Raw genomic sequence first — 14,539 nt, 5'->3', positions numbered from 1 at the left:
ATAAGAGTGAACGGAAATACAACTTAAATCCGAAATCACAGATACAGCTAGGACAAGTAATAACTCAGCAACAACGACCTCTTTCACATCAGGTTTTAGTCAAAAAAAACTCCACGAGGTACCGAACCTCGAAAAAAGTCACAACTCACGGGTCTTAATACCTCAACCCTAACACTTGGCATCCTGTGCCCTCATTACACCTCATAACCGCATTGACGACTCATGTGCCAAATAGAGCCATTCTCACATAGAAGGGAAGTAAATAAGGGGGTGCATCTATACTCAACAATATCAGGAAACCCTCTTATCCAATAAGAGTGCTTAACTACGTGTATGTTTGTGCAAGTTTCCTAACATAGTTCATATCAACTAGTAAGCATAAGGAAAAGAACGGACAATATGTAGAATGTTTTCACACAACTTTCACAAGATAAAACTCACACAGGTAAGTGTGCCACTACACAAATATCTACAACAAGAATGCCCCTAGGCCATCACAAATCTTCACAAATCAATCCCTGACATAGCCCACCTTGTCTCGCCACGTGTGCAATAGTAAAGTAAGTGCCCGTCTTGTGTCGCCACACGTGCAAAATAATGTTCCCACCTTGTCTCGCCAAATGCGCAACCCACATATATATATCCCACCTTGTGACGCCGCATGTGCAAATATCAATAGTAACAACAGCAGTGCATAAACCTATTGCATCCTCAAAACAACAACCGCACGGTAGAAACCTCATGCATCACAATATCAATAACCGCGCGTTAGAAACCTCGTACATCACCACAACAAGTACAACAGCAACAATGACAATAATGCAAAGTACAGCAAGTAAATCAACTCAAGAACCTTCGATCACAATGCTCCCACAATGTACGGTTCAACAACAAGGAAGCTAACATGAGCCAAATAATTCCAAATAACGCAAGTCAACTAAGGTATAGGATATCTAAGCTTCTTTTAAATTGGGCAATTACGAAAGAGGTACAACCAATTCAAATAAAGGAAGGAAGCGGGAGGATAACCATAACCTCAATTAAGGGTGAACATTTACAAAAGGGGTAATTACAACTTCAAATAAAGATAAGCAGTTTAGGGAAAAGATAACATGGCTATAAAAAATATTACAAGTTCAATTAAGGCACATATGAGTCAAGTAACAATAGTAGTAGATCAAGAAGCAATTGATTCTAATTAAGAAGGTAGATGTGGAACTAGTAATTAAGGAATGTAATCATAACAAGAACAACTGCATATTCAATGAATACAGGGACGTAGGAACCCAAAAATGCCAATTTGCACAAAATGGTCCGAGCACGTACTCGTCACCTTGCGTACACGGACTACAATCAATAGAGGATTCACATCCTAAAGAGTAGTTCTCCCACACAAGGTTAGGCAAGATATTTACCTCAAAGAAGTCAATCGATACTCTAAAATGGATTTCTCGGGTGAGATGACCTCCGGATGGCTTAAATCTAACAAAAATAACTTCAAAGTACAAATAAAACTCATGTGAAACTATTCCGGTTCATAAAGCCTCAATCTTTATCAAAATCTAAAAATCGACCCTCGGGCCCGCACCTCGGAACCCGACAAATTTTACAACACCCGAACACCCAATTCGATACGAGTTCAACCATACTAAAATTATCATATTTCGATACCATTTGGTCCCTCAAATCATGATTTTTATTTTAAAATTTTTGTTCAAAAACCTCCATTTTCCTCAACTCAAAACACAAATTAAATGATATAAATAAATATAAAATTATGGAATATAATAAATTCTAGGTGAAGAACACTTAACCCAATCAATTTTCTTGAAAACCCCACAATGAAGCGCTCAAACCCGAGCTCTACAAGTCAAGATATGATAAAAATGGCCTAACCCTCGATTTGGGAAATATATTCTGCTGCCAATGTCTTTATGCATCGCGAACACGGAGAAAGGATCGCGTTCGCGAAGAAGAAGAAATGATTCTACCAAGAAGACCCTTTGCGAACGCGAGTGAAGGGACGCAAACGCGTAGAACAGGGGACAGGAACATACGCGAATGTGTAGGGGAGAACGCGAACGTGAAGTGTAAGTGACCATCAGTGCCCAAGGTTTGGTTTCTGCTACGTGAACGCGGAAGGGAGGATGCGAATGTGAAGAAGGGGATGTGCAGGCCTACGCGATTGCGAGGCATACTATGTGAATACGAAGAAGGAAAATGAGGCGGGTCAGTAGAACACTTTGCGAACGCGAGAGGCACTTCGCGCTCACAAAGAAGAACATCAGACACTAGAAACCAGCAATCCAAACATAGAAGGAATTGGCCAGTAGCCCATCCGAAACATACCCGAGGACCCCGTCTAAATACACAAACAAGTTCCATAACGTAAAATGGACTCGCTCTGGGTCTCAAATCACATCAACCAACGTCAAAACTATGAATCACACCAAGAATCGAGCTTATGAACTTTCAATCGTCCAACTTCTAAAACCCGTGCCGAAACCTATCAAATCAACCCGGAATGTCGCCAAATTTTGCAGACAAATCCCAAATGATATGATGGAGTTGTTCCAACTCTCAAAATTGTATTTCGACCCCGATATCACAAAAGTCAACTATTGGTCAAACTTCTCCATCTTTCAAACTTCAACTTTTGCAACTTTTGCCAAAATGCTTCAAATTACCCTACGGGCCTCCAAATCTAAATTCGGACGCACGCCTAAGTCCAAAATCACCATACGAAGCTATAGAAATGATCCAAAACCCATTCCAAAGCCATTTACACAAAAGTCAAATTCTAGTCAACTCTTTCATCGATTACGCTTCCAAAACTAAAATCTTTCTTCCAATATGACTCTGAATCATCTAGTAACTGAATTTGACCATGTGCGCAAGTAATAGACATAACACGAAGCTACTCAAGACCTTATGTTGCCAAACGGAACTTAAAAATTCTCAAAACGACGGGTCGGGTCTTTACACTTCTATGGCCTTGATCTTGATTCCTCTATTGTACACCATAAATCTGATGAAATTTCCGAATCCGACTCCGAATGTGCATTTTTCAAGTTCAGCTTCATATTATATTTCTTTAGTATGTTGAAGGTTTCCTATAAAGGTTCCAAATGATCCTCTACTCGCAGGGACTTTACTAACATCTCGTCAAGGTAAACCTCCATCGATTTTCCTATTTGTTCTTCAAGCATCCAATTTACTAGGCGCTGGTAAGTGGCACAGACATTCTTTAATCCGAACAGCATTACATTGTATCAATAGGTTCCGTATTTAGTGATGAAGGAAGTTTTTTTCATGATCGCAAAGGTCCATCCAGATTTGGTTGTACCCGAAATAGGCATCGAGAAAGCTGAGGATCTCGTGGACGGCCATCACATCGATCATGCGATCGATGTTGGGCAGAGGAAAAGAGTCCTTGGGCATGCTTTATTCAGGTCTTTATAGTCTACACACATTTTTAATTTATTTTCCTTTTTAGAGACTACTCCTACGTTTGCTAACCAATCCGGGTACTTAACTTCCCAAATGGAACCTATTTTAAGGAGTTTAGATATCTCGTCTTTGATGAATGCATGCTTGACTTCAGACTGAGGCCTCCTCTTTTATTTAACCGGGTGAAACTTCGAATCCAAGCTCAGCTTGTGAGTAGTTATTTCCAGTAGGGTACCTGTCATGTCAATATAGGATCAAGAAAAATAATCTATGTTAGCTATAAGGAATTCAATGAGTTTTTGAGCTCGGGACTTAACCCTGTGCCTAGGTATACCTTCCGATCGGGCAGGTTCTCGATCAATATGAGTTGCTCCAGCTCCTCGACCATTGACTTGGTGACATTGAAATCGTTAGGGGCTATGAAAGACCTGGGAATTGCATAGTCATAATACTCACTCGTCCCCTACTTTTCTGGTTTGGTCGGGGCCGATGTCGATGATTTCTATTTAGTTTCTTCATTGGTGACCAAACTCGGGTTCTTTGATGTTGAAAGTGCGGATATCAGGACCACTTCGTCGACCGCGAACATCTCTTTTACGGTCGGTTGCTCTTCGTAAACTATTTTAATTCCTCCTAGTGTGGAAAATTTCAACTCTTGGTGTAGTGTCGAGGGTACTGCCCTCATGTTGTGAATCCATGGACTCTCAAACAGAGCATTGTATCTCATATATCCTTCGATAACGTAGAACTTCGTTTCCTGAACAGCTCTGGCAGTGTTCGTTGGTAGGGTTATCTCCCCTTTAGTGGTCGTACATGCCATGTTAAATCCATTTAGAACTCGGACTGCACGCACAATTTGGTCTTGTAGACCTAGCTATTCTACGACCCTCGATCTGATGACATTGGCGGAGCTACCTGGATCAATTAACACATGCTTAACTCGAGATATATGTATGAGTACAAATATTACCAGTGCATTATTGTGTGGCTTCACGATGCCCTCAACATCCTCGTTGTTGAAAGATACGGTTCCTTCTGGCTCATAATCTTGAGTCTGTTTTTCCCTGTTGATGGACACTTTGGTGCGCTTAAACATTGGCCCCTAGGGGACGTCAACCCCACCCATGATCACGTTAAAGATGTGTTGGGGTTCTTCTTGCTCGATCTGCTTGTTAGAGTCCCTGTTCCTAAAATGATTTTTGGCCCGGTCACTTAGAAACTCTCGGAGGTATCCGTTGTTGAATAACCGGGATACTTCCTCTCTCAATTGTCAGCAGTCTTCAGTTCAGTGGCCGTTCGTGCCATGATACTTACACATTAGGTTGGGGTCCCTCTTAGCGGGATCAGATTGTAGTGGTCGAGGCCACTTGGTATCTTTGATGTGTATGATGGCTGATACGATGGCACCAGCATCGATGTTGAAAATAATGATATGAGGGTATAGGTCTAACATATGTACTGGATTTACAAGTGGTGCTATGACTCGTAGATTTAACGGTATGGTTGATACCGGTCTCAATTCAATCCTGGTTCACGCTCACTATCTCTTTTGGATCTGTGACTAGCTCTGCCGAGATAAACGAACCCGGAAGGGGCTGCGAGCTGATCATCTTCGACCTTAATTTTTGATTGGTACCGGTTATAGACGTCAGACCAACTTACCTTCGGGTATTCTACCTTATTTTGCTTCAACTGCTGTGAAGCCAACGAGTTTCGAGTATTGAGTCCTTAGGTGAAGTCCTGAACGGCCCAATCATCTGCGACAGGAGGCAGATCTATCTGTTCCATTTGAAACCTCGATATGAATTCCCTGAGCATCTCGTTATCTCTTTGCTTTACCTTGAAAAGGTCCGATTTCTTGGTCTCGACCTTGATGTCCCCGGCGTACGCTTTTGCAAAGGCATTTGCAAGCATAGCAAATGAGTCAATAGAATTATGGGGTAAGTTATGATACCATATCATGTCCCCTTTCGACATGGTCTCTCCAAACCTTTTCAGCATAGCAGATTCGATTTTATCATCTTCAAGGTTGTTTCCTTAGATGGCGCATGTGTAGGAGGTTACATGCTCATTTGGATCGGTTATTCCGTTGTACTTCAGAATTTCGGGCATGCAAAACTTCTTTGGGATCAGCTTCGGGGCTACGCTCGGAGGAAAAGGCTTTTGAACGAATTTCTTAGAATCCAGGCCCTTCAGTATCTGTGGCACTCCTGGGATATCAACCCTAGAGTTGTAGGTTTCCACTTTTTTTTCATTGGCTTCGATTTTCTTTTTCCCCGATTCACCCGTTTTGTTAGTTTCTCAAGCATTTTTATGATCTCGGGGTTGGCGCCAGGTTCAGCTTCACTCGGCCTCTCCGTAACTAGTTCATTTCTGTGAGTGTTTTCCTAGGATGGTTCGACTTAACTTTGTTGGGAGCGCGGCTTTGGTTCTACAGTTGGGCTATCGCTGCCTGTTGAGCCTGTAACATTTCGAAGATCACTCGCAAGTTGATCCCATCGCCCTTACTACCGTGCGTATCCCTGGCTCATGACCTGGCTTTCCCACAGATGGTGATCTCTGGGTCGGTGGGCAAGTTAGCATCGATGGCCACGTGGGAGCTGGCGTCGATTAGGTCTGCAATCGGGGGCCCGTTGGGGTCAGTAGGGTGAACCTCATTGCTGGCTCTATATTGTTGTTCTCGCTGTGGTGGTCAGACTCAGCATCAACGTTCATAGGGGGAGATTGGGAGTTTGACATTTTTGACCTAAAATTAAAAGAATGAGTGTAATATAGAGTGTGTTATGAAATTTTGTATCAAATTGCCACTATTATCCTTAGCCTCATGGTGGGCGCCAAACTGTTTACCCTAAGAAAACGGATAACAATTGAATTTATATGTGTTTTTAAGGATATGCGGATTAATTCAATATAAATAATGAATTGCATTGGATTAAACAGATAAAAGACGTAATAGATTATCAAACCACTTAAAGGGGGTGATTCCGGATTCAATAATAGCCTTAATGAAATGCATGCCTTCAATCCCGGACTCAGAATAACGAAGCACTAATGAACAGAAATAAGAACTTTGAATAACAGAGTAAATAAGAGTATATTTCTTGATGTGTGTGTTACAGTGTGTCTAATGAATAATCAGACCCCCCTTTATATAGTAGGGGAGTTTTACCCTAAGTACAATTCCATAAAAGGTAAAAATCTTCTGTTTAACTAATCACCGATTCTCTGTTGATACGTGCGGAGATTCACGCCGTGGTATCCGGCCGGTCACGGATAACACGGCCTCTTGTTGGTCGTGCTCGATCGTCTGGTAATGCTCTTCGAGGCCTTTGGGGTTCGAACCGGACCTGGGGCCCATGGCTCCGATATTCCCGAGGGCAGATATTTTACCCGGACCCCGGATCGAAGGGCTTCTCGCCTCGATTCCGGTTCCTTGTCTTCATTTTTCTTTCTTCGTTTACTTCATCGGAAATTGAGGCGTCTCATGGGATCATTTTATCCATTTACAAACTCCACACACTTAATTCTCATTTATTTAACGTTTCCGTACATAGTTGATACATTAATTAGCCTCTCATATCATTCCGTAACTAAAGTCTAAAAACTATTAGAAGAGAAAACGAATTGTTCTAAGAGAAACCTTTACTTTAGCAACTAGAGAGAAAATAGGAAGAGGATAAATTTGTATGTGGAGGCAAAAGCAAATTACAGTAACATGTAATGCTCCACGCCAGAACCTTTATCTAAATTGTAGTAATATACTCCTATGTGGATTATGTAAAAAAAAAAAAAAAAAATTTATCTATCGCCGGTGTAAACTTTATATACTATTATTTTCTAAATAATTAGTTTTATTGTAATTATATTTTAGATAATTCAATAATTTAAAACAATTTATGCTGTCCGTATAGAAAAGTTAAATTAAGAATAAATTAGTAAAGTCACATTCTCAATCTCCTGTATGTTGCCACATCACTTAATTGTTTGACCTCGTGCCTACTTGCCGAACTTCAATAAGCCGACCACCCTGGACCTCCAGCTCATTCCAGGAAGTTAGGACCATAAACAAAAGTAGCAGGATTTATAGACCTACCTGCTAACGCGATATGATTAGCTCAATTATTAATTCATGTCACTAGTTAGTACCAGCACACTACGGGCTACAATAATGTTGTACTAGTAAACTTTGAATATAAATATAGCCCAATTTTCGTATGGGAAAATTCTATTGGTCAAGTACAATTTCAATGGACTTTAAATTTTGTGACTTCTGTTGCCTAACTAGTTCAACTTCTTCTATTTCCTGTTAACTTATGCGTAAAATAGGGGTCCATTTGTGTGAATCATCCAAAATACTGTCAATTCAAGAACGTGGGCAGAGATATATGCAAATAATTCAGAAGAACAGCTAGCTATACAGAGGTGTTTGAAGTTAACGGCACTTGCAAAACAACCCCAAATGGTTGCTGTTTTATTTTGCGGCTCTACTTATCCGATTACATAATTGGGAATTGGGATGGGAGCCCTCGGACCAAACATGTGAACTAACCTAACAAAATTTTGTATTACTAACGCATCACTTGATTTTAATTTTAATGGATTTAATTATATATAATACCGACAATATAGAAATTTATTTATATTATTCGTATAATTTAATTTTTTTAATAAGCTAGTATTACTTTATTTTATAGATTGCCATATCAAGTTTTGTACGAAGAGTTACCTGTCATATATTGTAGTTAGCGGTGTTTATGGTTCCATTTGGCTCGGTGCCAATCAAACCAACTACATAAAATGACACCAAACCTTCTAGTCAAATTCCTCTTACATACTCGGTAACCACGGGAGTATTATTACTCACCCAAACTTTTTAAAGTGTGTCTATTACACACCACTTTAGCTAGGCAGTATTGTGTGTGTCCTACACATGAATCAGGCGCGTGAATAGAAAATTTCGTATGTTTGAAGCTCTCTATGGATGCCACGTGTCCAACTGTTTCATTTTTTTATTTTTTTATTTTATCATTTTCCCAATCGTTATCCCTCATCTTCAGGTGACCATTATCCCCGTTTCCAAATTTAGGCAAACCTCCATTGTGGATAACTCCCTTTCTATTGGAGTTTGAATCTTGAGTTGTTGAATAAAGTGATATTGGGTGTTGGAAGTTGATTAATTAACTACTTTGGATGGAGTATTATTACTCACTCAAATTTTCGAATTTGAAGAGTAAAAATAAATAAATAATAAAAAAAGAGGTACCATTGAAGAAGCCTTCAATTGTACTCCTATTTAAAACCCCAGATTTGAAACCCGAATGTATTGTTAAAAACTGATCTGGGAAATCTAATATGGATTACCATGTGCACTTCACTAAATTTGAACTCAAAAAAATATAAAAGGGAAGCTCGATCGCCGGAAAATATGGATGTCTTGCCGGAAAATATAATATTCTTTTGTCAAGCAGTGCACTTTTTTTCTTCCTCTTTATTCTCTCTTTCTTCCAAATCTGTTTTTTCTAACTCTTTAAATTCGTTTTCAGTTATGTTCAACACATCAAAAAGTTTTACAAAAGCTTTCAAGGGATTCAAAGCTAAGAGAAAATCTTAACTCGATAGGAAATCAACTGTTGGGTGGGGGAGATTAAAGAACCGAGGAGGGGACTTGGGAAAGATGAGGATAGGGGTGGAGGGGAATTTCTTTTTTGGTTTTTCTTTCTTTTTTTCTTTTCTAAAATATTATCATTTGTGGTGTAAATTAGGCTCCTTTTTTTCTTTTGAGTTATGACACGTGTCACACTCTAATTAGCACGTGTGATGCAATTTTCAAAAAGAAGTTGTCAAACACAAAAGTGATGTGTAATAGATACACTTTAAAAAGTTTGGATGTGTAATAATATTCCTGTGATTACCGGTGTGTAAGAGTGATTTGACTACAAGATTTGATGTCATTTTATGTATTTCGCCTTTATTTATCAGTTTGATTTTTTTGGGTTCTTTCCTTGCCACTTGAAACATAAGAATTCATGATAATTTTCTCTCTAAAACGTGATAGTAATAATTCCCTTCCATTAATCTAAGTTTTGTTGATATATACTTTCAGCTTTTCATAAACAGGGATTCGTTATTATGCTTAGCCCTTCTATGACAAGTGATTCATTTCATGTAAGCAAAAGGATATACATATTCCATCCGATGAATTTGAGCTTTGCCATTTCTTTTGCATTTCAATAAATGTCCCTACAAGCTTATACGAGACAAGCATGGTGTCCTCCAAAGTCAAAAGATGTCCACAATCCTCGAGGCATATTTAGCATGAAAATAGAAAAACGTTTTTGGGACAGCTTCAAATTAACTATCATATTTGGCATTTTAATAATAATAATAATAAAAATAATAATAATAATAATAATAATAATAATAATAATAATAATAATAATAATAATAATAATAATAATAATAATAATAATAATAATAATAAATAGATAAATTTTAAGCTACTATTTTATTGGTAAAAGTTTAATTCATAGGTTCATAATTGGGCAATCCATTATCTTTTGTACATTGTCTTGTTTTTTATTCACTGATGTCCTTATTTGTAATTACTCTATGTATAATAGTATAAGCTTTGAGATAGCAGATAGCGTTACTCATCGAAACAGTTGTAAGATAAGAACCAACCTCTCTTCAATTTTATACCCTTTTATTAATCAGTTTAATCCCAAATACACATATTCTATTGATATGCATTAATCCATATTCCATGGTTTCCACAAGGTTTGACTAATTCCTTGCCAAACAAGTAAGACCAATCCAGAGCTTGAATTTGTTAACTAACAAATTCATTTTTTATCGGAGAATCACAAAGAACACGAAAAACATTCCTAAATATATTTCAAGGTATCATAAAAATTAATCCTTAGCAAAATCCGATTTCTTTAGCCATTCTTTTGTTTTCGAAAATTAGAAGGAGAACAAAGGGTTACTTTTATTTTCGTTTCACATATTTAGTAGAGAAAAACTATTTGTGAAAAAGTTATACACTATCTAAGCAATTTTTCGTCTTGTACCAATTAATTTCCTGCTTCATCTTCGAAAGTTAAATAGAATATTTTTCGACTAACAAATTGCTCCTAATCTATTTGATCTTTTCCTACCAAAACTTTATCATATGGTAGCAACTTTTGTAGTATTTAATAATATTTGAATTACGTGAAATATAAAAGGTATATATGAGCTGGTTGGACGAGAGAAGTGGTCCAAATGGGGAATTGTGGGAGCAAGGGGCATGTGGTGAGGTAGTTCGCTTCAACTAGTTTTATCTAAATATTATAATTATTAGATCCTTATTTAAAGGGTTTTGGGGTAGGGGGGACCATAGGATGTTTTTTAAAATTTATTCATAACAATCTAAGTTAGTAAGACATAATAGCCCTAAGATTTGTATTTAAAAAAGCATTATAATTGAGAATATTGATGCATATGCATCATGTACTATATTAATTTAGTTATTACATTTTTAAATAATGAACAACTTAAAATACTTGAGACAGTATAATACTATAAAGGGTTTGTTAATGGGGAGAGTATGCTCCCATTTTCAAGACATGTTGCAATCCAAGGAGGCATAGCGGGATGTGCAGGTACATACACCTCGAATGATGCTCTTATCAAATCGCAGGAACCCAGCTAGGACCCAAGAGTTTAATTAAATCTCATTTATCAAAAAATTACATTATATCATATAGATAGAGTAAAAATGATTTGTTTGTTTATATTAAAATTATTTAATTCTCTTGGCATAAGGGAATTTTATAGTGTAATAATAAAGATGATTCAAAAATTGCTTTATATCACAATAGGTTCAGATTTTAGATGTGACAGCTTTATTTTTATTTAAATTCTGCCACTATCAAATAAGGCGGTAAACTCGTAATACATATCAACTTTTCATTCTTATTATGCTTTAATTACTACTCTCTCAGGTTGATTTTAATTGAGTTTTTGGTTGTTTTCACACATATTAAGTAATTCACCTCTTAGCATTAATTAACAATGAATTGATTATATTAACCTTAATTTGTTCATTAAAAATATAACAAATACTCCTAAGTCCTAGGCTCTTTACTCTAAGGGTAACTTCGAAAAAAAGAAGTTAATTCCTTCTTGATATCTGAAAAAATTAAATATTATGGACCACAAAAAGAAGCCAAAAAATCAAATAAAGTGACCGGAGAGAGTACTTGTTTATCCCAAAAAAATGGGTAACAATTAAATTTATACGCGGTTTAAAGAATATGTGATCCAATTCAATATGAATGATCTAAGAACAATAACTAAGTTAAAGATAAAATGAAAGATCAAATCAATTGTAATGTGATGATCAAGCTTAATCTTAGGATGAACACTGAAATTCAACCTCGATCGGACCCTCGATATAAGCTCGGATGCGAATAAGAAAAGAGAATAACTAAAGACACTTTGAATAATAGCTAGAAGATAAAAATGAATTTTTATTGCTTTGATTTGCATGTCAACCGTGTGTCAAAATAAAAGAAACTTTTCCTTTTATATAGTAGGTGAATTTCAGTTCTAGTACAAGTCTAAATAAGGTAAATATCTTCTTTTTTAGGGCGAATATTACGGCTCCCTACTCGTCATGCACAACCGTTCTCCGCATTTTTCGTGGAGCAGAAACTTTACTTGGTCTGACTCCGTTATTTCACCGTGCCCGATCCCAGATACACCGTTCACTCCTCTAAGGTTCTGATACGAGGGGTCCTTCGGCCTCGCTGATAGTCGCATGAGGTTGTACTTCCCTTTTGTTTCCTTATCGGGAAAGCTCTACCCCTTATTTTACCCGGACACAGATAGTTCATCGCTTCTTGGAGAGCAGATTTATCGAAGCGACGAGAAGCGATGAATTAACCTTGGTTCCTTCTTCCGTACACTACAACCGAGTTGACGGATATGTGAAACGTCCCATCAGTCGCGTCGTTCTGACGAACATGTGTCAGCCGCCGGTTGACCGCCACTGAATGTGAAATGTCACACATTGATTACCCCTCTCTATAAAAGCTTCGGTCCTTTTTTTTACTTTTGTACTTTCCGATTCCAGAGCTCCTTAATTTACCTTGAACTTTTTCACTCATTCCTAACCCCTTCAAATCTTCATACATCGTTTCATAGATCTTCATATTTCATCTCCCCAGCTTCAATTCTTTGTACTCCATCTTCAGATCTTCGAATCTGACATTCATTCTTATCTTCAAATCTTCATCCCCACCCTAAAATCTTCATCTTCACCTTTAAATCTTCATATTTCCCAGAATTCGATGGAAAAGACATCAAAATATGTGTCTTAACATACCGTCCCTTTAACTTTTAACCCGGTAACGGATGCTAAGGTGCCCATACCTGAGGTGGCCCCGAAACCTCCCTTGAAGAGCTTCATCACCGGAGGCTGCTCCATCGAGAATGACTTCAAGGTCGAAAAAACATCTAGTCAATAGGACCGAGACGAGGGGGTATAGAGGTACATATGCTCCATTATCGAGGATACACTCCTTACAGTCCGGGAGGATTGCAATTGGGAGAGAAAAGACGTGGTCGTCCCTGGTCCCGATGAGGACATTACCACTCATGTAGAGGGGTACCTAAGTATTTATAGTCACCCCTTCACACTTGCCCCGGTGGATCCCATAATCCTTACCTTTTGAAAAAGGTACGAGGCCTGCCTCGGGCAGATTCACCCATCCTTTTGGTGGATCGTAATCCTCCTCTTCCATTTTGTCAACAACACAGAAGGACCTTGATTCACCATTGACCACCTGCTTAGTCTCTACAGTCCCCAAGTTTTTCGAGGGGGGCTAATCAAGCTCATTTATCATGCAAGTAAAGCTCTGTTTTCTAGAATTTATGAAGATCAGTATTGAGGTTGGCAGGGGAGATTCATTTAGGTAAAAACCGAAGATCTCATTCTCTCTGAATTTTTGTTGTTCTCTAAAAAGTGGAACTCAGCCCGTACGTTTCTTTCCCTTCTTAGTACTTGGAATTTCTTTTGTTCTTTTTTCTTATTACCTGCTTCTACCATCGTGCAGCGATTGCTCGAGTTCCTAATGCAGTCCCTCGCTTCAAAGAGTGGGTCAAGAGGATCTGCAAACATTTATCGTATTTTGAGAGCGGGTGGTGAAAACTCTCAAAAGCCAAGTGGGAGGCTCGTTCCCACGGTGAGTGCTCCTCCCGAACAAGTCTACTTTCATACTCAGCTGTTATTTCCACTAAGTTCTTTTTCTTTCATATACTTTCCCAAAATCGCTAAGCTTAGGCCATTGAATGATGATGAGGCCCCATCCTCACTTGCTAAATCCTCCACTTCGGGACAGTCCGGAACTGCTGCATAGGAGGAGAAAAGAGGAAAAAGAGGAGATCTTCTGGCTCCCCGGACACGGAAGCCAAAAAGAAGAGGGTAACTGTCTAGTTCCAAAAAATCAACAAGAAGAGTATTCAAGCTAGGGTACTGGGCTCTAATTCCCTCTACCGGCTCAGGTATTACCCTGAAGATGATGAATTACAGTTCTCGCCCATAGGTCGGCCATTGACGAAGAAGAACACGAGACAATCGGGAAAGTGGCCGAGGGGCCGATCCCACTTTGGCTTGGGAGCTAGAAGGAAAATCAGAGGCTACAATCTCCCGAGACATTATCCCTACACTGAGGAAAATTGTCGGTGTCATTAGCATTGTAGAATCGATGTCTCATACAGAGTCTTTTTTTCGACGAGGCTCAGGCCGACAAGGAGAAGCCAAACGAGACGGCACGAGCCGCATACAAGGCCTTCAACATGTTCTTTGACGGTGTGGACATAGGCGCGTTGGAGGATTACTCCGGATTTGGTCACCTGGTGATTCCAAAAAAGGATATGTCATCAGGAACAGGCGAGCCGAGCTCGAGCTCGAAGCTGGTAAAGTAGTTCCCTGCCCCGAGCATAGATCCTGACTGTAAAAGAATGGTTGTGTTTACTATCCCGGTGGACACGAGGATGTTGTCCGCTCCGGTGGATATGGCCACCTATCTTCGTTGTTTGATGA

Source organism: Nicotiana tabacum, chromosome 22, assembly GCF_000715075.1.
Source record: "Nicotiana tabacum cultivar K326 chromosome 22, ASM71507v2, whole genome shotgun sequence".
Classification (NCBI taxonomy): Eukaryota; Viridiplantae; Streptophyta; class Magnoliopsida; order Solanales; family Solanaceae; genus Nicotiana; species Nicotiana tabacum.
This window is presented reverse-complemented; position numbering follows the sequence as displayed.